This window comes from Mandrillus leucophaeus, unplaced genomic scaffold, assembly GCF_000951045.1.
Source record: "Mandrillus leucophaeus isolate KB7577 unplaced genomic scaffold, Mleu.le_1.0 Scaffold968, whole genome shotgun sequence".
NCBI classification, from domain to species: Eukaryota; Metazoa; Chordata; class Mammalia; order Primates; family Cercopithecidae; genus Mandrillus; species Mandrillus leucophaeus.
The window spans coordinates 1,176,803-1,196,984 of record NW_012110563.1 but is presented as its reverse complement, the minus strand read 5'-3'; the positions used below and the strand labels follow the sequence as shown (position 1 = coordinate 1,196,984).

The 20,182-nt window shown below is 36.4% G+C and overlaps 1 long non-coding RNA gene across 1 annotated transcript; it reads left to right on the top strand.

Moving 5' to 3' along the window:
- Positions 1 to 155: 155 nt before the first annotated feature.
- LOC105532544 lies at positions 156 to 9,666 on the top strand. The gene is made up of 3 exons (XR_001005002.1): positions 156 to 266; positions 4,142 to 4,218; positions 9,222 to 9,666. It is a non-coding gene; the product is annotated as an uncharacterized LOC105532544 (long non-coding RNA).
- The last annotated feature ends 10,516 nt before the right edge of the window (positions 9,667 to 20,182 follow it).

Genomic DNA, 20,182 nt, shown 5'->3' with positions numbered 1-20,182 from the left:
GGCTGGGTCCTTACCTAAATCTCATCTTGAATTGTAGCTCCTATAATTCCCATGTGTCGTAGGAGGAACCTGGTTGGAAGTAATTGAATCATGGAGGTAGGGCTTTCCCATTCTGGTCCCATGGTAGTAAGTCTCATGAGATCTGATGGTTTTACAAATGGGAGTTCCCCTGCACACGTTCTCTTGCCTGCTACCATGTAAAATGTGACTTTGCTCCTCATTCATCTTCTGCCATGATAGTGAGGCCTCCCCAGCCATGTGGGACTGTGAGTCAATTAAACCACTTTCCTTTTTAAATTACCCAGTCTCAAGTATGTCTTTATTAGTAGCATGAGAACAGACTAATACACCAGGTTTTGATGAGAGAATGTTTTCCTATTTAATCTCATTCACATCAGGAATCTTGCTGCTTTCTTGGTTACACTGCCAGAAAACACAGATCTTTTTCTTACCTCCTTCACAAGCTCAGGGGATCTCTATTCTTGAGTGAGAGTCTCCCATCATCCATGCTATGATATTGTGACTAGATAGTTAGTCTTCAACTCTACGACTCTTGCAATCTCCAGATTGATAAAAATGTATTTTGTGTGTTAATGAGATGACTGGTGACTGACCTCTAAATAGCCTCAGAATGGGGGTCACCAGAAAGACCAAGGCGTGATTATAGGGCTGGGAATTTCAACCCCATCTCCCAACTTTCAGAGAGGTGAGAGGGGCCAAAGGATGAGGTGATCAACAATGGCCAATGATCTAATCCATATAGGCATGCAATGAAGCCTCCACAAAAAACTGAAAGGACTGGGTTTGGGGAGCTTCTGGATAACTGAACAAGTGGAGGTTCCTGAAAGGTGGCACCCAAAGAGGGCATGGAATCTTCATGCCCCTTCCCACATGTTTTGCCCTATCCATGTCTTTATCTGGCTCTTCATGTGTGTTCTTTGTAATACTCTTTGTGATAAAAAAATAAACACAAGTAAGTGTTTTCCTGACTTCTGTGAGCTGCCCTAGTAAATTAATCAAACTGGGAAAGGGATCATAGAAACCTTAATTTATAGCCAATTAGTCAGAAGCAAAGATAACAACCTGGGACTTGCAATTGGGGTCAGAGATGGGTTTAGTCTTGTGACACTGGTCTCTTAAACTGTGGGATCTGCTGCTACCTCCAGGTAGATACTGTCAGAATCGAATTAAATTAGAGGACACCCAGTTTGCTGGAGAATCTGGTGTCATAAGTGTGTTGTGGTATGTGAGAGTAGAAAAAATGCAAGCTTTTTTTTTCCTTTTTTTTTTGTATGGACGCTCTTATCCTTATGTATGTCGAACACATATTGTCTTAATCTGTAAGTCTTCTTTTACATGCTTTAAACTTCCTTAAGACTTACATGTTTATAAAACAAAAGCCAGAAATATTTGCTGTTTATTTCTGATTTCTGCCTCTGTTTCTATCCTTAGAACTGTTCAAACTGACAATTTTCTTAAAATGGATCAAAGGAGAGAGAAAAAATGTATAATTTAGCAGACTATGTATAATTTTAGCATGTATAATTTAGTATCTCACCGTGGTAGGATGAATAATCACCCCCAAAGACGTTCAAATTCTAATCACTAGAACCTGTGACTGTCGCCTTATATGGAAAAAGATATTTTGAAGATGTGAGTAAATTAAGAATCTTGAGATTAAGAGATTATCCAGTTGGGTCTTTTAAGATCCTTGCAACAGGGACCAGGAGAAGATAGAGTCAGAACAGTAGTAGGTGATAAGTTGATGGTAGCAGATATTGGAGTGGAGTGCTTTGACAATAGACTACAAGTCAAGGAATACTCTTATAGAAGCTAAAAGGGAAAGAAACTGATTCTGCCTCTAGGTCCTGAAGATCCCCAGTGAAACTGATTTTTGACTGCTGACCTCCAGAACCATAAGAAAACAAATTTGTGATGTTTTAAATCTCTACATCTGTGGTGATTTGTTACAGCAATAGGAAACTACTAAAGTCAGAATCCCCTCACTTAAATGCTAAAAGTTCTCGAAACTCAATGCTTGACAATAAATTCTTTTCTTACATGTTTTCTCTTAACTGGAATAATTAAGATATTCTTAAATACTTTTCTCTTCCATGTGGTACATTAAATTATTTATCTAAAGATTCCATATTTTAGTATTAACAAACCTTGTTTTTCTTTGCAAAAATTACTATACGTCTTCATAAAGCATTTAATACAAGGACAAAGTTGGTCCCCATCCATGAAGTGCTCTATCTGATAGTTTTAAATAGATTTGATCTTGACAGTTCCATATCTATTCATTAACTGAGAAAGAATTACAAATATTTATTGTTAACCCACTGCATTTTAGGTCTTTTATCTAGTTCCTATGGGCATAATGATAAATAGAAAGAAATAATCAAAACTACAAAATTATTAGTGCAATAATAGAAAAATATGAAGAAAGCTCTGATGTTGCAGGGCAGAATCTTATGTGAACCAATGAACCAGTCCTAAGGTATTTACATTGTCCAAAATTGAGTGTAATCTCCTGAATTTACTTAGTTTGACCAATGGCGTATATACAAGCATAATTCAAGCAGAGACTTGATGCACACTTGCTCATTGGAGCTTGTTGTTTAGGAACTCTTACTCTTGAGATCCAGACACCATGTGAAGAAGTTCAAGCTAGTCATGTGGAGAAATCCAAATAGAGAGGGAAAGAGTTTCCATACTATTAAGACATAGCGCTTGGGTAAACACATAGACAAAAGACTGTCTCTAAGATACCTATTAGCATGACTTCTGATCCTGCTAAAGAGCTAAACATGGAGGAAGCTGTCTTGAATGCTCCAGCTCCAGCGACCGTCTGACCACAAGCAAGAGCAGCACAAGAATGGTGCAGCTTAGCCCCTGCCAACCTACACAATTGTGAGCAAATAAAATGGTGGATGTTTTAACCCACTAAGTTTTTGAACTGTTTGCTATGCAACAATAGATAACTGAAATAGAAATTAGTATCTGAAAGTAGGATACCACTGTAATAATAACCGAATACAGGGGTGGTGGCTTTGGGACCGGGCAGTAAGGAGATTGTTGAAGGAAGCTTGAAGTGCAGGAAAGAGATTGCTATTAAAAGCTTGAGGGGATTGGAGTTGTATATTGCTAGAACAATTGGGAGGCTATCACTTGCAGTAAATTGAAAGTGACTATCAATCTGTAGTCTAGAAAAGGTAATTTTCAAGAAGAATATTTCAGGTATAAATGGTCTTTTTAAAGTCTTTCAAAAGAGAAGTGAACTAAAGAAGGAAATGTTCAGTTTTTGAACATAATTTAGAGGAGATTTTTACAAATGAGAACTTGTTGGGTTGGAAAGCAAAACTCTTTTTCATTCCCAGGCTTTCCAGTTGGTAAAAGGTTTTCAAGGTAAAAACAGGTCTCAGTGCATGTATGAAGCACAAGGTAATGACAGTAAACCGCAACTTCAGAATAGTAAAAGTCAAGGAAGGGTACAACTATAAGACCTCTTTCAGAGAACTGAGAAATATTTAAGATGGTGCTTTATAAACGTCTCAGCCATACAAAAGACTTATAGGATGTTAAGGATATGTGTTTGATATTCATAATTTGATACTCAGGAAACCCACAAAGCTTTGAAAGGAATTATATTGGTTTGCACTAAAAGGAACGAAGACATTTAAAGCAAAAAAAAAAAAAAAGATTTCTAAATCCTACAGGCTAAACATAGCCTTACAAAACTATTCATATGCAAACGCAGGATATTATAATAGAAAATAAAGACCCCAGAGGGTGGAACAAAGAGCTGCAAAACAAAACACACAAACAAACAAACAAAAAAACCACTCTCAGAGAGCAACACTGAGTTCTAATGAACTCACTATTTTTGCCCTGTGAACAATAAAGAGGGCTAGATTCCAGAATTTCAACATTAGTGACAGTTATGTGCCTCTCACCACCCCATCGATCCTTTTTAAAGAAGATATTCCATTGTGGTTCATCTGTCCCTATCTCACCATTGTAAATCCCTATTTGAACCTCAGTGTACAATATGGGTAATAGATAACTTTAGTTCACAGATCTTCAGATCAGGGATAACTGCACCAGAGGAGTCCTATCCATTATTTGAATGTCATTTCAGCAATGATGTTCTAGACTCTATGCCTGAGACTAATGCCATAAAGGAATGAAGCTTTAGCAGTCTTCTGCGAGGGGCAAGTAAGTATATTTTATATACACATACTCTTGTGAACAGTGAAAAATGAGACAAGTTAGCCTACTATGGTTTCATTGATGCTGTTAGAAGACATAAAACTCATGGGTCAGAGCTGAAAGATAGATTATTATTCTTAAGAATAGAAGTAGTCAGATCATTTGCATTTTTGTGCTAGTTGCATAAGTCTCACTTCTCACAGGGTGAGGTGAAGAGGGCCACATTCCACCTGCACATGCAGCAGGTTGTGTTTACAGGAGAGGAAACCCAAGTCTAGGGAACCCAAAGCTTTCATCATTGACAGGATGCTTGCTTGACCTTGCTCTGGATAAAGACATCAATTTTATACCGGCCTTTTGCTCCAGATAGAGACACTATGTTTGCTTCAGAGAGTATTTATTACACAGATACTGTCATAAAACGATAAAAAATCAATGTGCAAAAATCACAAGCATTCTTATACACCAGTAACAGACAAACAGAGAGCCAAATCATGAATGAACTCCCATTCACAGTAGCTTCAAAGAGAATAAAATACCTAGGAATCCAACTTACAAGGGACATAAAGGACCTCTTCAAGGGGAACTACAAACCACTGCTCAGTGAAATAAAAGAGGACACAAACAAATGGAAGAACATACCACACTCATGGAAAGGAAGAATCAATATTGTGAAAATGGCCATACTGCTCAAGGTAATTTATAGATTCAATGCCATCCCCATTAAGCTACCAATGAGTTTCTTCACAGAATTGGAAAAAACTGCTTTAAAGTTCATATGGAATCAAAAAGACCCCACATTGCAAAGACAATCCTAAGCCAAAAGAAGAAAGCTGGAGGCATCACGCTACCTGTCTTCAAACTATATTACAAGGCTACAGTAACCAAAACAGCATGGTACTGGTACCAAAACAGAGATACAGAGCAATGGAACAGAACAGAGCCCTCAGAAATAATACCACACATCTACAGCCATCTGATCTTTGACAAATCTGAGAAAAACAAGAAATGGGGAAAGGATTCCCTATTTAATAAATGGTGCAAAAGTAGAAGGCTGAAACTGGATCCTTTCCTTACTCCTTATATGAAAATTAATTCAAGATGGATTAGAGACTTAAATGTTAGACCTAAAACCATAAAAACCCTAGAAGAAAACCTAGGTAATACCATTCAGGACATAGGCATGGGCAAGGACTTCATGTCTAAAACACCAAAAGCAACGGCAACAAAAGCCAAAATTGACAAATGGGATCTAACTAAAGTAAAGAGCTTCTGCACAGCAAAAGAAACTACCATCAGAGTGAACAGGCAACCTACAGAATGGGAGAAAATTTTTGCAATCTACTCAACTGACGAAGGGCTAATATTCAGAACCTATAAAGAACTCAATCAAATTTACAAGAAAAAAATCAACAACCCCATCAACAAGTGGGCAAAGGATATGAACAGACACTTCTCAAAAGAAGACATTCGTACGGCCAACAGACACATGAAAAAATGCTCATCATCACTGGCCATCAGAGAAATGCAAATCAAAACCACAATGAGATACCATCTCACACCAGTTGGCAATCATTAAAAAACCAGGAAATAACAGGTACTGGAGAGGATGTGGAGAAATAGGAACACTTTTACACTGTTGGTGGGATTGTAGATTAGTTCAACCATTGTAGAACACAGTGTGGTGATTCCTCAAGGATCTAGAGCTAGAAATACCATTTGACGCAGCCATCCCATTACTGGGGATATACCCAAAGTATTATAAGTCATGCTGCTATAAAGACACATGCACACATATGTTTATTGGGGCACTATTCACAATAGCAAAGACTTGGACTCAACCCAAATGTCTATCAGTAACAGACTGGATTAAGAAAATGTGGCACATATACACCATGGAATACTACGCAGCCATAAAAAAAGATGAGTTCATGTCCTTTGTAGGGACATGGATGCAACTGGAAACCATCATTCTCAGCAAACTATCGCAAGAACAGAAAACCAAATACTGCATGTTCTCACTCATAAGTGGAAATTGAACAATGAGATCACTTGGACACAGGAAGGGGAACATCACACACCAGGTCCTATTGTGGGGAGGGGTTGGGGGTAGGGAGAGCATTAGGAGATATACCTAATGTAAATGACGAGTTAATGGGTGCAGCACACCAACATGGCACAAGTATACATATGTAACAAACCTGCACGTTGTGCACATGTTCCCTAGAACTTAAAGTATAATAACAACAAAAAAAAAGGAGAGTCCAGAACAAAGTCAGCTGGTACATCCACTTGTAAGAAGTACACAAATGCAAGACACTCATGGGCATTATCTCCTAGCAATTACTTTCACTTATTAGCAAAGATTTCTATTTGTTTGTTTTAGTACTAGACATATTTCTTTTTATTTTAAAAACTTTAATCTCAGTTCAGTTCAAAAATGATCTCCTTCCCTTATCTACCACAAGCTAAAACATTGCCTCCTCAGCTCTTGGAGTAAGGTGGCAGAGAAACCTTATCTTCTTCCCTTTCCTGGCATTTAGTTTCCACAGTAGGGACATTGTGGAGAAATGAGGGTGGAGAACAAGTATCTGTGCTGGAGAGATTCTCTGACCTCACTCTGGTTTCAATTGTTCTCACCTTTTCTCCTAGTGTCCTATTCATATGATGCTTAAGTGCTACACAGACTTATTTTTTTCACCTTGCCACAGGCCTTTTGCCTCCTCCAAAGTATAGTCCTGACTCCCTTTGACAAGTCAAAGGTACAAAATCCCCAATCCTTTCTCTAATATATACATCTAATCACTTGACCTCTATGACCTCTTGAGCAGCTCTGCAGCTCATCCCACACCACTAACCCCCATGGTATCCTTTCTTGCACATTCCCATAACCCTAAGTGGCCCTATTTTATTCCCAGACACATTACACTATGACCCTTTGAAAACTTGAAGGCATGTCCCATTCCACTAGACCTCCAGGCCTCAGAAATCTCTATACAAGGAAAAGCACAAATATCTGTGTTCAAATTTCAGAGGTTATATGTCGAGTTATCTTAATTTTTCTGATACCCTAATAAAAGCAATTGAAGAGAATAGTATAACATACTCTGAGATTTCAGATGTTTATTCTGAGGATTCTCTCGCTAAAATTTTCCCTAGCGTTGGCCTGAGTTGAGATTTTAGTCTCTGCATCTCAGCAAGTGTCTAGTTGGGAAAGACAAGACACCAGGCATCTCTTTCTGCAGGAATTCCCCAGTCTCTGTGAAAGATCTACTTACAGTGCCTACCTTGGTTTTGGGGAGGAAAAGCAACATTGCTCATAGATATTTATCAACTGAGGGGTGGCAGTAAGACTGCTTCCAATGCCTCTTGGCAAGCCCTGCAGCACTGTGGCTAGATCCTACTCTAGGCTACTTGGAGACATCTTTCTGAACCTGCAAAGTAGGGTGCTAATGACCCTTTGTTTTCAACTTTATCCTTTCCCTACAATTTTTAAACAGAAAGAAAAGTCACAATCAATATTTTGACTGAAAAGACAATTCACAATATATATTACATTATGATAATCTATTCCTATTGTGTTAATGTTGTATCATATTTCTGTTGATATTGTTATAACTTATCCCAAATATTTGTTGGAAAAGTGGATTACAAAAAAATTCCACCCACAAAACAGACATCTGTGTATATAGCATGCATACAGTATTTCTGACCTTCTAAGTTCTCTTGTTTATCTGAGCTGCTTCTGGATTGGAGATTCACATGAGAATCATAATTACAATAGTAGACCCAAGGTGGAAAACTGAGGATGAGCTAGAATACTATGTATTCCAAGTATATTTTAGATAACTTCTAGTGATTTTTTTTTGGTTCTCGTTAGAAGTCCTTTATTTTCCCAGGCTTCATCGATTCTTTACTCAATTTGTTGCCATAATGATGTGAAGCTTTTTCAACTCTCCTCAAATCCAGCTCAAATCCAATATTAATCACATATTGCTTCCTTCACTTATACCTCAGGATCTTTATTTTTAGTGTAAATAAGGACTACCTATGACCTTTGCTGAAATTCACATTCACAAATCTCTCGCATATAAATTTTATTAGCTCAAGAATTTAAAATTTTTAACAAAACTTTTGCATAATTTGAATGTAAGTGATACATTGGGCCCTCTATTTTCCCACCCATATAAGGGGTGGCATTCTTCAAAGTATTATAAATACTTTGGAAGCAGCATAATCTATTAGATGAAAGTACTGGTTTTAGAGTCAACCAGTTGTGCATTCAGATCCTGGCTCCATTATTCATTAAATCTTTCTTCATTTTTGAAGGAAGATAGACATTTGTTGACAGCTAGGGGCAATAAAAAGTATAATTGCCTTAAATAGGATAAACAGAGTGTCAAACACTTCTGCAAAGAGTGAGATAGTAAATATTTTCAGCTTTTCAGTAAATATTTGATCAGGCACAACTACCCAACTCTGTTGTTGTAGCATCAAAGCAATAACAGAGAGTACATCAGCAAATGACACCAGCTGTGTTCCAATAAAAATTTATTTACAAAATCATGTGCTGAGCTAGATTTGGCCCACAAGCTATAGCTTGTTCACTCCTCTAAAAGAACATGAAAATGATAAAATCATATTTATGAATGCATTAATTATAAAATATAATTTGGCTATCATTTTGTAGTTCTTTAAATAAGTTTTCCTAAAAGACAGAAAATGAAAACAAGACTTGATTATAGGGTTATATTGTAGAGAGATTAAGTACTACTGTGCCAGATTTTGTATCTCTAATTGCTACACATCTGTCCATATGATGTGGTGGCAGTTATTTTAAAAATGAGATTTGAGGTGGAGTGCGTTACTTTCTGTTTGTAGTAATTGATTTATAAACCTATACTCTTTGGCATGTAGCTTTCAGTGCTTTCCTATAGTTTGTGGAACAAATTTTCCAGCCCCTTGACTGTTTTTTTTTTTTTTTTCTTCATGTGACTTTCTTTGACCAGTGGAATAATAGCAGATGTGACATGAACAGAAGTTTGTAAAGCTACAACATGATTGGCCCTGTACTTTTGAACCTAGGTAGGACAAGAAGGATTTGCTTAGACTAGCCTGCTGGTCCCACAGGAGGATATGAAACATGTGAGGCAGAGCCATCCCCAAGTGAACTCAATTGGTTCCAGAGTATGAATGAGAAGACCAGTAGAACCATCCCAGCAAGACTGACTTGCACAAACTTGCACCAGTCTGAAGATCTGCTGGATAACTGATTCAGTGTTTTAAGCCACTGAGTTTTGGGATACTTTTTAATGCAGTATTATTTTGGTCAGAGTGAAGTGGTTAAAGAGTTAATATTCTTATGTATATTACACACAGTCAGATAGACCAATACACACGTGTGCACACACACAGAGAGAAATATAGGTCTAATGGCTTAGAATTTACACTTTAATTTCCTTCTATTCCTTGACATATTTTTTATTTTTCAGTTTCCATTGCTGGTATCAGGAAATGATGCTAGAGAGGTAGGCCAGAACCAAACAGAATAGGATATGCCAAGATAGAACACAGTGGACATAAGAAGCCACTGAAGGATTTTAACCAACATCTCATATTTATACTATAGTTTAAAGTTGTCATATTTTCAATCAGATATGAACAAGTAGAGTTTTGTTTTTCATAAAAGAATTATTTCTACATATAGCTTCGTATCTGCTAATGGGTAAAATAATTTAAACTTGGCCCTGCCTGGCAACCCATTTTCTTCCAGTTTAAAACTTAGTCTTTTTCAGGTTAGCTAGGCCAATTCCAGGTGATCTTCCTACTTTCTTTCTCACATTTCCACACCACCCTTCTTTTTTGTCTCTCCCTGGAAGGTATCTGACCCTAAGGAAAAACTCGTAAGAGTGAGGATTGGAGAGACCTCTGTTCCACTAGTTGCTTTCTGGGCCTTTTCTGGTCTCCACTGTTGATGTATCCATCCCTTCTGGCCTTTGGGTGCACTGACGCATCTTGCTATTGCCTATGGTTATGCCATAGTTCCTAGTCGAAAGGCTCATGTTCTTTTCTTTTTTTTTTTTTCGTTTTTTCTTTTTTGACAGAGTCTTGCTCTGTCACCCAGGCTAGAGTGCAGTGGAGTGATCTCAGCTCACCTCAACCTCTGCCTCCAGGATTCAAGTGACCCCAGCCTCCCGAGTACCTGGGATTACAGGTGCCCACTACTGTGCCCAGCTAATTTTTGTATTTTTAGTAGAGACAGAGTTTCACTATCTTAGCCAGGCTGGTCTCGAACTCCTGACCTTGTGATCCACCAGCCTCGGCTTCCCAAAGTGCTGGGATACAGGCGTGAGCCACCATGCCAGGCCAAGGCCCATGTTCTTAATACTTTCCTAGTCTCACTCCCATGTGTCTTTGGATCTGCTTTATCACATTTACATACCCTTGGCAAATGGGAACTTATGAATGTTTCCCATTCACATGTATGCTGTAGGGAACTAGGACCAAAGGTTATCTTGAGCCCATTCTCTCTCCTTAAATACACTGCATACATACAGGTGTTCTTTGAGATGGTACTTTCCTAAAGGTCAAAAGTAAAGGGAAATACAAACTTCTGCTTTCAGCTGGGTATGAAAGGTAAGAAGACAGAATCTAAAGTAATGCCTCTCAAACTTTAACTACTATGAATCATTTAACAATCTCTTTAAAAGGGAGACTTTTATTTAGTAGGTCTGATTTGGGGCCCAAAATTCTGCATTTTAAACAAGTTTCCAGGTAATGCTAATACTGCCAGTCCATGGACCACACAATGAGAAACAAGGATCTCAAATTCTAAAGCACCTGAAGACTAACTGGAAAGCAAAGTTAATGTAGAAGAAAGGGCTTAGGATAGCTTACCACCCTCTCAGTTGGCCTTGCCAACTCTTTAGTACTGTTTGACTTTCTTCCTCGGAAATCCTGAAACCCACCAAATTTACTTTCAAAGTTCACAATCATCACTCTGTGTTGTAGCTACTTTCTGTTACCCTAAATTCTTTAAAACAGTTTTCTGTGCCTAATTCTTTTGGTACTGTTTTTGCCTAATCCAGCTGAGCACAGAAGATTCTCAATAAATACACGATGAAAAGTCTGTGCTCTCAAATTAAAAGCTATGGAAAATATTCCAGTATCTTTATCAAATATCTTCATAAGTTTAAACACAACAGCAAAACTTCATCAACTAGTTTACTTGTACTGATAATGTAGAGTGAACAACCTGGTCACCCACTTTCTGGTTACTAAATTTAAAAAAAAAGAGAGAAAGAAATTTATATCTAGTTTGGAAAACTGAAAATATTATTGATATTTACCTTTCCCTCTCTTTTCTTCTCCATCCCCATCCTGTACTTTTTGTCCTATAATATCCATTGGCTAAGTGTTGAAGCACTAAAACTAAAATATTATAGTCAATCTAACATAAAATTTTGCTATGTATTTATAAGATTGTAATTCATCTCGCATGTTTACATACTATTCCTCTTAAATGATTAATAATATAAAGTAATATATATATAATGTGTATTATATATTGTATTCATCTGTTTTTACACTGCTGATGAAGACATACCCTGGACTGGGATGAAAAAGAGTTTTAATCGACTTATAGCTCCAGATGGCTGGGGAGGCCTCACAATCATGGTGGGAGGCTAGGAGGAGCAAGTCATGTCTTACATGTAGGGCAGCAGACAAAAAGAGGGCATATGCAGGGAAACTCCCCTTTTTAAAACCATCAGATCTCAAGAGACTTATTCACTCTCACGAGAGCGGCATGGCAAATAACTGCCCTGATGATTTAATTACCTCCTACCAGGTCCCTCCCACAATACGTGGGGATTCACAATGAGATTTTGATGGGGACACAGCCAAACCATATCCTATATTATGGAAAGTTTTCTAACATAATGCTTCTAGAAGTCTTTTTCAAAGCACAAAAATAATTATTATAGTATAAACTGTCTGTACAACATTCAAACAACCAGTTTGGTGATGTTATAAAATCAAATGAGAGAGGAGGAACTGATCCAAGCAGCAGGAACACATATCCAAAGTAAAATTTGCAACAGAGCATGTTGAGATCATGGTTTTAATTTTTGAAGGACATTATTATCTTTAAACTATTATTTTCCAAGCTCATATATGATCATTTTGAAGGTTCCCTGAACGTTACATTTGATTTTAAGGTCTAATCCAAAACGAAATATAGAATGTGCTTTGTTTTCTATAAAAATGTCAATGACTATCTCTTAAATTAGTCAAGGAAAGACAGATTACCAAAACTCAAACTTATTCGAATTATTTTTAAGTGATTCCAGGCAATACATATATAGAAGCCATGGAAAGTTTTAGCTTCAAATAACAAAATTGATATAAGTGGGGGGGTTATGGAAAATATTTGGTCACCTTAATTATAGGTTTAAATGCTACAAATACTATAATAAGAGTTTTAATTTACTTTTTTTGATTGCTAAACAACTAAGCCAACTTTACAAACGTTAAATTCAATAAACTCAATATCTCTTTAAAGCAGGATTTCTTTCTCTCCCTGGGCATCATTTACTAATAGATAAAAACAGAGTAATAAATAAACGGCTTCCCTAAGGCAGGTAAGGCAACCTCCATGCTAGACCAGTTCTGAAAACAGTAACCAAAACTCCCCCCATTTTCTTGCTTTTACTCTCTATAACTGTTAATTATAATAAAACATAAGGAAATGTTTTCCCTAAATGATATTCTTGCTCTGTTATTGTATTTTCATTAATATTTTTACTTTATTTAATTTATTAATATGAGGATGAAACAGTTTGGCATCTCTTTTCCACCACTCAACGTTATTTTCAATAGATTGTTTTCTATTATTTGGCAGTGTTCTGGAAACCACCTACTCATTCATATTCGATGTGGTCAGACCACTGTGGTGAACTGAAGACTGAAGACCACCATTACTATTTGTTTAGTGTTTACATTTTGTTTAATAGGGGTTTCCTATTTGGGACTACTTTGGGAGATGCATCTCAGATAATTATGACAGGAAAACAGTTGAGAAAAGTCTACATGATGCAATCCTAGACTGGAATTCTCAATCTTGTCTTCCACTGAAGAAACATGTTTTCACTACATTTATGTCTTTCTCTCCACTATTTCTTAAGCATAGAAATATTTTTAAGGTAGACAAAAGAATGTATGTGTTTAGTCCTTAGATATTTTATTTATTGATTTCACAAGTTGTGAAAATATTTTGCCTGAAAACTCAGTTATATTATTCTTAGATTTCATTTGTTGGCAGCCACTATTAGTTTATTTATTTAAAAAATATTTTACATAGAAAAAGGTGCTGTGGCTGTATCCTGAAACCTTAGATGTTTCTCCCATTAGACTTATCTATTTTGTTTGTGACATGATCGCTTAGCAGGACACAGTAGACCATTAGGAAAATAAGCAAATTCTTATCTGGTAGTCATTAACTAGAATCACTCATTCTCATTTCTCTCTGGCCTGGAAGTGGGTTCATTTCTCATTCTGGAAAATATTTTGATAGAGAAGTAAGTGCTGGTGAAAAGTGAATATGTGGCAGACGGACTAGAACGGAGAAGGGACTACAACTACGTTTGTCTATGTCATCATTGACAGGGGTTAACAAAGACAGGGTCAATGACTAGCTGCTGGCATTGTCATATTTCTGGGCTTAAGTTTTGATGTAGAAATAGCAAACTATGAAACACGTTCATCGTCAATCTCTTCTGCCTTTTTGAAGGGACTTCTAAGCCCTGTCAACTAACAGCTTTAGATAACAGAGTTTTAATATACCGTATTGATAACAACTATTATTGTTATCAATAACAAGGACCTTTTATTCCTTTATCAATATCAAGGACCTTTTGTTCCTTTTGCTGAAAATGTCCTATAACATGCATCATTGCTCATGTTAAGTATCTCTGAGTAATAAAACTGGCAGAGGAATGGTTTACAGTAGTTTCTGTTTAGTCCTGTGAATCAGAAAAAAATAAAAACGACATGTTCTTTTTATAAAGTCAATATCATTGAAATTAAATTAAATTAGAGAAAACCTAAAATTTAAGAAAACTTAACAAGTGTTTGCTACTTATAAATGTACTTTAAATATTACTTGTCAAGCTTTAATAATGAGCAGATTCCTTTTAAAGGGGAAAAAAATGCTCTCACAGATCAGTGAATAAGAGATTCATGAATCCAAATTTGAGATTCCTCAATTTAAGAAAACATCTTTGAGGTGTAAATTATCAATGAGAAAGAAAATATTTTGGCTTTAAATATAACAAAACAAAGTTTTTAAAGATTAAGACCAAAACAAAATTAGAGAAAAGTCCAATGGATTATGTAGATCCCTAAAGAAGGGCTCTAACCTGAATTTCTGGATAAAAACCTGACAAGATACTTGGGAGCATCTGACTTATTTAATAAATTGCTGAAAGAATTTAAACATTTTCTAAAATTGCCTATATTAAAGTTGGTAATATCACAAAGCCTGTAAGTGAATATGACTCAATCTGCATTTTGGAGAACTCAGTAATATACATAATTTGTAAAAACATGTTTATGTAGTAATTATGACATGTTCCAGCATCATCATTTTGACAGAGATCAGTGGGAGCAAATCATTAGATTATCAATGTAGAGGAAATGGTCACTGAACCACAGCCAAATTTTATTGGGACAAAGTATTACAAGACATGGGCCCAAATGATTACTTTTTGTGGAAAGATTAATAAGTGTGGATATTGGCCATGGGAGTAGAGTCAGTGACTCTTTAGTTTAATAACAGAGTAATGAGAAATTCGTCATCTGAATTCTTGCTGAGCTAGTTACTTAAATGCGCCCATGGGAATGAAATGAGGTAATCGTGAAAGCCTTTTGAAATCCCCCAAATTGTCCTCATTTAGAAGAAAAAGTCCAGAGACCCTAATTTCAATTAACTGTTTTCTAAAATACTGAAGGAAGAAGGTGTGGTTTGTTATATGGTGGTTTTTATTTTTCTCTAGCAAGTCTCAGTTTTCTGAGAGCCCCAAATTAAAAAAGAAATTCCAAGTTTAGTGTAAGAGGCAGTCAGGAGAGAAGCAAATGGATATTTAGCTACTTCCTTCTCTCATAAGTCTATGCACAAACCAGAACCAAATGCTATTACCACCACATTAAAGAAAAGAGGGAGAGTGGTTGGCCATGCTAATAGAGCTTCTATCAGACATTAACCCTGTGTGTGGTGATTCCAGAAGCCAGTTCTCTAATTCTTGACAATTTTTTCATAAGCACTGACTAAGGATCACAGAAGGGGTCAGATATTCTATCACTGTGAATTCGTCACTCAGTTTATTTAAACATATCTCAGTTCTATGTAAACAGAAAGTGCAAACATATTTGCAACCTGTTTATTATTCATCATATTTGCTATATTTTATGAAATGCCCTTTGTGGACCAGGTGCTATGCTAAAAGTCTTATATATCGCATCTTAATTAAGCCTTACAAATAATGCTAGGAGCAGGTATACAGCCAAATATGTTCAATATAGCACATGAGAGATACAAGACTTGAAACCCATCTGTTTCTTATTCCTACATTCTAAGCCACTTCATTATACTACTCTTCCATTGTTTTTGCTTCTATATAACCATTTAAGACTAGGTGATATATTCCAAAGGAGTTTGTTGACTCATAGGTTCATTTAGATTGTAGGTTTTAAATCTAGATGGTAATTCACACATTTGGGATTTCAATACCAGTCGCAACTGGTCCACTTCAGTTGCTAATTTTTAAAAATCCAGCAAATATGATTTTTCCTTTTCCTGTGCTATGAATAATCAAGTGGACAGTTTCCATGTGAATAAGAACTCATCGTATGAATAGTATATACAATAACTATATTATGTTTTATATATTGTATATTATTGTATAAATAGTATACTATTTATATAATGAGCACTATTGATACAATGAATATATACTGTAAAAATAAATATATAAATATATATGCTATAAAATATATAGTGTATATATGTGTGTATGTGTGTATATATATATATCATACACATCTTGGCTTGTGTGGTGTCTGACCTGTGTTATTATAAGAGAAAATGAAACCAAGAGGACAAATTTATTTATTTATTTATTTATTTTGAGATGGGGTGTTGTTCTGTTGCCAGGCTGGAGTGCAGTGGCGTGATCTCAGCTCACTGCAACCTCCACCTCGAGGGTTCAAGCGATTCTCCTGCTTCAGCCTTCCAAGTAGCTGGGACTACAAGCATGCACCACCATGCCGAGCCAATTTTTGTATTTTTTAGTAGAGACAGGGTTTCACCATGTTGGCTAGGATGGTCTTGATCTCTTGACCTTGTGATCTGCCCGCCTCGGCATCCTAAAGTGCTGGGAATACAGGCATGAGCCACCGCTCCTGGGCGACACATTTATTTTGCTACTTAATCAGCCATAACCTAGAGGTCATAGCATTGCAGTTCAGTATAAGGCTGGAGAGGTAGATTTTGGCCATATACATAAACACACACATATCAGACATGTATATAAATGCACACACTCATCAGACCAGTGGGAATCTGGGTCACAGTATTTCATGGGCAAAAGGTTTGGAAGATTTGATTAATAAAGTAGGCAATGACATTAGACTACAAAAATTATTCTGGAAATCAATGATCTCAATGTATTCTTGATTCCTCCAACTATCTGTTGTATCAAATTCCAGTTTGAGCATCATATTTTAAGACTATCGTAAGCCTCCAACATCAGAGGATAGTAGCAAGATGATGGGGACCTAAAATTAGTACTAATATTAAGATGGCAAAAAATTGAAGGTGAGTTTAAGAAAATGAAAACGATGCTTAGTTAAATGACAATTTTCAACAAGTATTTGAAAGGTTGTTATGCAGAAGCAGGAAAGAACTTATCTCTATGTGGTTCTCAAGGGCAGAAGTAAGACCAATAGCTAAAAGCTACAGAGAAGGAGTCATCAAGTTTAACTCAGGAAAAACTTTCTAGCGATTAATACTTTTCCATAGTTAAACAGGTGACCTTAAATTCTCACAGAATGGGAAAAAATGAAAAGTACTCTAGAACTCTTTTAGTCTTGTTTCTTAATTTTACGGATGAGGAAATTAAAGTTTGGCAATAAGTGATTTGATGAAGGTGATGAAAACTAACTGTGGATTCAGAGTTATAACTCTTTCTCTCCTCTTGTACAAACTAATGTTTTGGGTTTTTTTCCTTTTGTTAATACTCCATGCCATCTCCAAAGCAGTGAACTTGTCATTGTTTTTCATTCATTCAGAAAATGCTTAATAACTAATCACATGCAGCCCAGCAGGGGCTTTGTAAAATCATGATAACTTTGAGCAGACTTTCTTGAAGGAGACTTACTCAATTTTTCAATTAGAGATCACTAACACAGAGACTGGCATGTAGCTATTGTTAAATCAACTGAACAAGACTGAATAAAATGGAGGATTATTCCATACACTTCTCAAATCCTTCCAACTCTCAGCCTAATAGCATATGAACTAGGAAACAGAATTGGTTCAGAACAGAGGTCTAAGTGTGAGACTATAGTATAGGCAGGGTCAATAGAAGAGAAATGAGGGGAAATAGAAGGACTCTAGAGAAAGCAGGAGGAGTAAAAAGCAAAATCATAACAGAGTCAGAGTTATGGGATCTGCTTTGGAAATCAAAACTTACATTAAGGAAGGTTTAAATAAAGGCATCCTGGAAAGTAGGGGGTTAACAATAGACTTCTTTCTAAGTCACATGCAAAGTAATTTTTTAAATATTGTAGTGAAAAGGTAACAAAATCCAATTTAACACACTCATTCCTAAGCTATTATTTGGGAGTAAGACCAATTCTAGTCCTTAAAGCATCTTCTATGACACTTTTTCATCTTATATTAAATCTTTTCTGGAGGAAATGTTCATTAGTTCAAATAAAGCTATTGTTCCTGGTTAAAAGAGTAATGCCAACTCGGAGTGGTTTTGTGGGTTTATTCTCCACTTGAGACTAGAGGCTTCAACTTCATTAGCAAACCATATTGTTTTAAATTAAATTTCCAAATAAATATACTTGGGTGTGAATTCAACTGAAAATATTCTGCAAAACTAAAAAAAAAATTCCAAAGTCTAAAAACATTCCAGCGGTTTCGAAAAACTGAAACATGTTGAGGGTTAGTTCTTGCCAAGGATTTTAAAATAATGGTTTGTAACCATACCTGCCCCACAAAACCTAGCTGCTGTTCAAGGCACACTTCCCTCCCATACATAGGTTAACAGTGACATCTTGTGGTCAGTTTTTACTTAAACATACAGGCAAAGTACAGAAATACATACTTTCATCATTGCAAAAATATCCAATTTCTCCTTGCCCTTCCAAATATTTCTATGGTACTTATCCACTATGCAAACACTCTTTTATATTTTTTTATTTTTGTGGGTACATACTAGGTGTATATATTTATGGGGTACATGAGATATTCTGGTAAATGCATGCAATGCGTAATCGTCACATCATGGAAAATTGGTGGATAGCCATCTCCTCAAGCATTTATCTTTTGTGTAGAGACAATCCAATTATACTCTTTTAGTTGTTTTAAAATGTACAATTTAATTATTATTGACCATAGTCCTCCTGTTGTGCTATCAAATACTAGGTCTTTTTCATTGTTTCTGGTTTTTTGTACTCATTAAATATCCTCACCTCCTCCCATTCCCCCACTACGCTTCCTAGCCTCCGGTAACCATCCTTCAGTTCTCTATCTCCATGAGTTCAATTGTTTTGATTTTTAAATCGTATGAATGAGTGAGATCACACAATGTTGCTTGTCTTTCTGTGCTTGGTTTATTTCACTTAAATAATGACCTCCAGTTTCATCCATATTATTGCAAATAATCAAATCTAGTTATTTTTCATGACTGTATGTATGTACCACATTTTCTTTATCCATTTATCTGTTGGTGGACACTTAGGTTGCTCCAAATCTTGGCTATTGTGAACAATACTGCAACAAACATGAGAGTGCAGGTATCTCTTCGATATGCTGATTTCATTTCTTTTGGGTATATACTCAGCAGTAGGATGGTTGAATTGGATAATAGCCCTATTTTTAGTTTTTTGAGGAACCTCCAAACTGTTCTCCATAGGGTTGTACTAATTTACGTTCACACCAACAGTGTACAAGCCTTCCCTTTTCTCCACGTCCTTGTCAACATTTGTTATTATTGCCTGTGTTTTGGATAAATGTCATTTTAACTGAGGTCAGATGATGTCTCTTTGTAGTTTTGATTTACATTTCACTGACAATCAGTGATGTTGAGCAACTTTTTATATGCTTTTTTGACATTTGTGTATCTTCTTTTGAGAAATGTCTACTCAAATCCTTTATCCATTTATTTACTTATTTATTTATTTATATTTTTTATTTTTATTTATTTTTTGAGACGGAGTCTCTCTGTCGCCCAGGCTGGAGTGCAGTGAGACAATCTCAGCTCACTGCAAGCTCCGCCTCCTGGGTTCACGTCATTCTTCTGCCTCAGCCTCCAGAGTAGCTGGGACTACAGGCGCCCGCCACCACACCCTGCTAATTTTTTGTATATTTAGTAGAGACGGGGTTTCACCATGTTAGCCAGGATGGTCTCAATCTCCTGACCTCGTGATCTGCCAGCCTCGGCCTCCCAAAGTGCTGGGATTACAGGTGTGAGCCACTGTGCACGGCCAATCCTTTGTCCATTTTTAATCCATTGTTAGATTTGTTTCCTGTAGAGTTGTTTGAGCTCCTTATATATACTGGTTACTAACCCCTTGTCGGTTGAGTAGCTTGCAAATATTTTTTTCCAATTCTTTGGGTTGCCTCTGTGTTTTGTTGACAGTTTCATTTGCTGTGCAGAAACTTTTTAACTTGATGTGATCC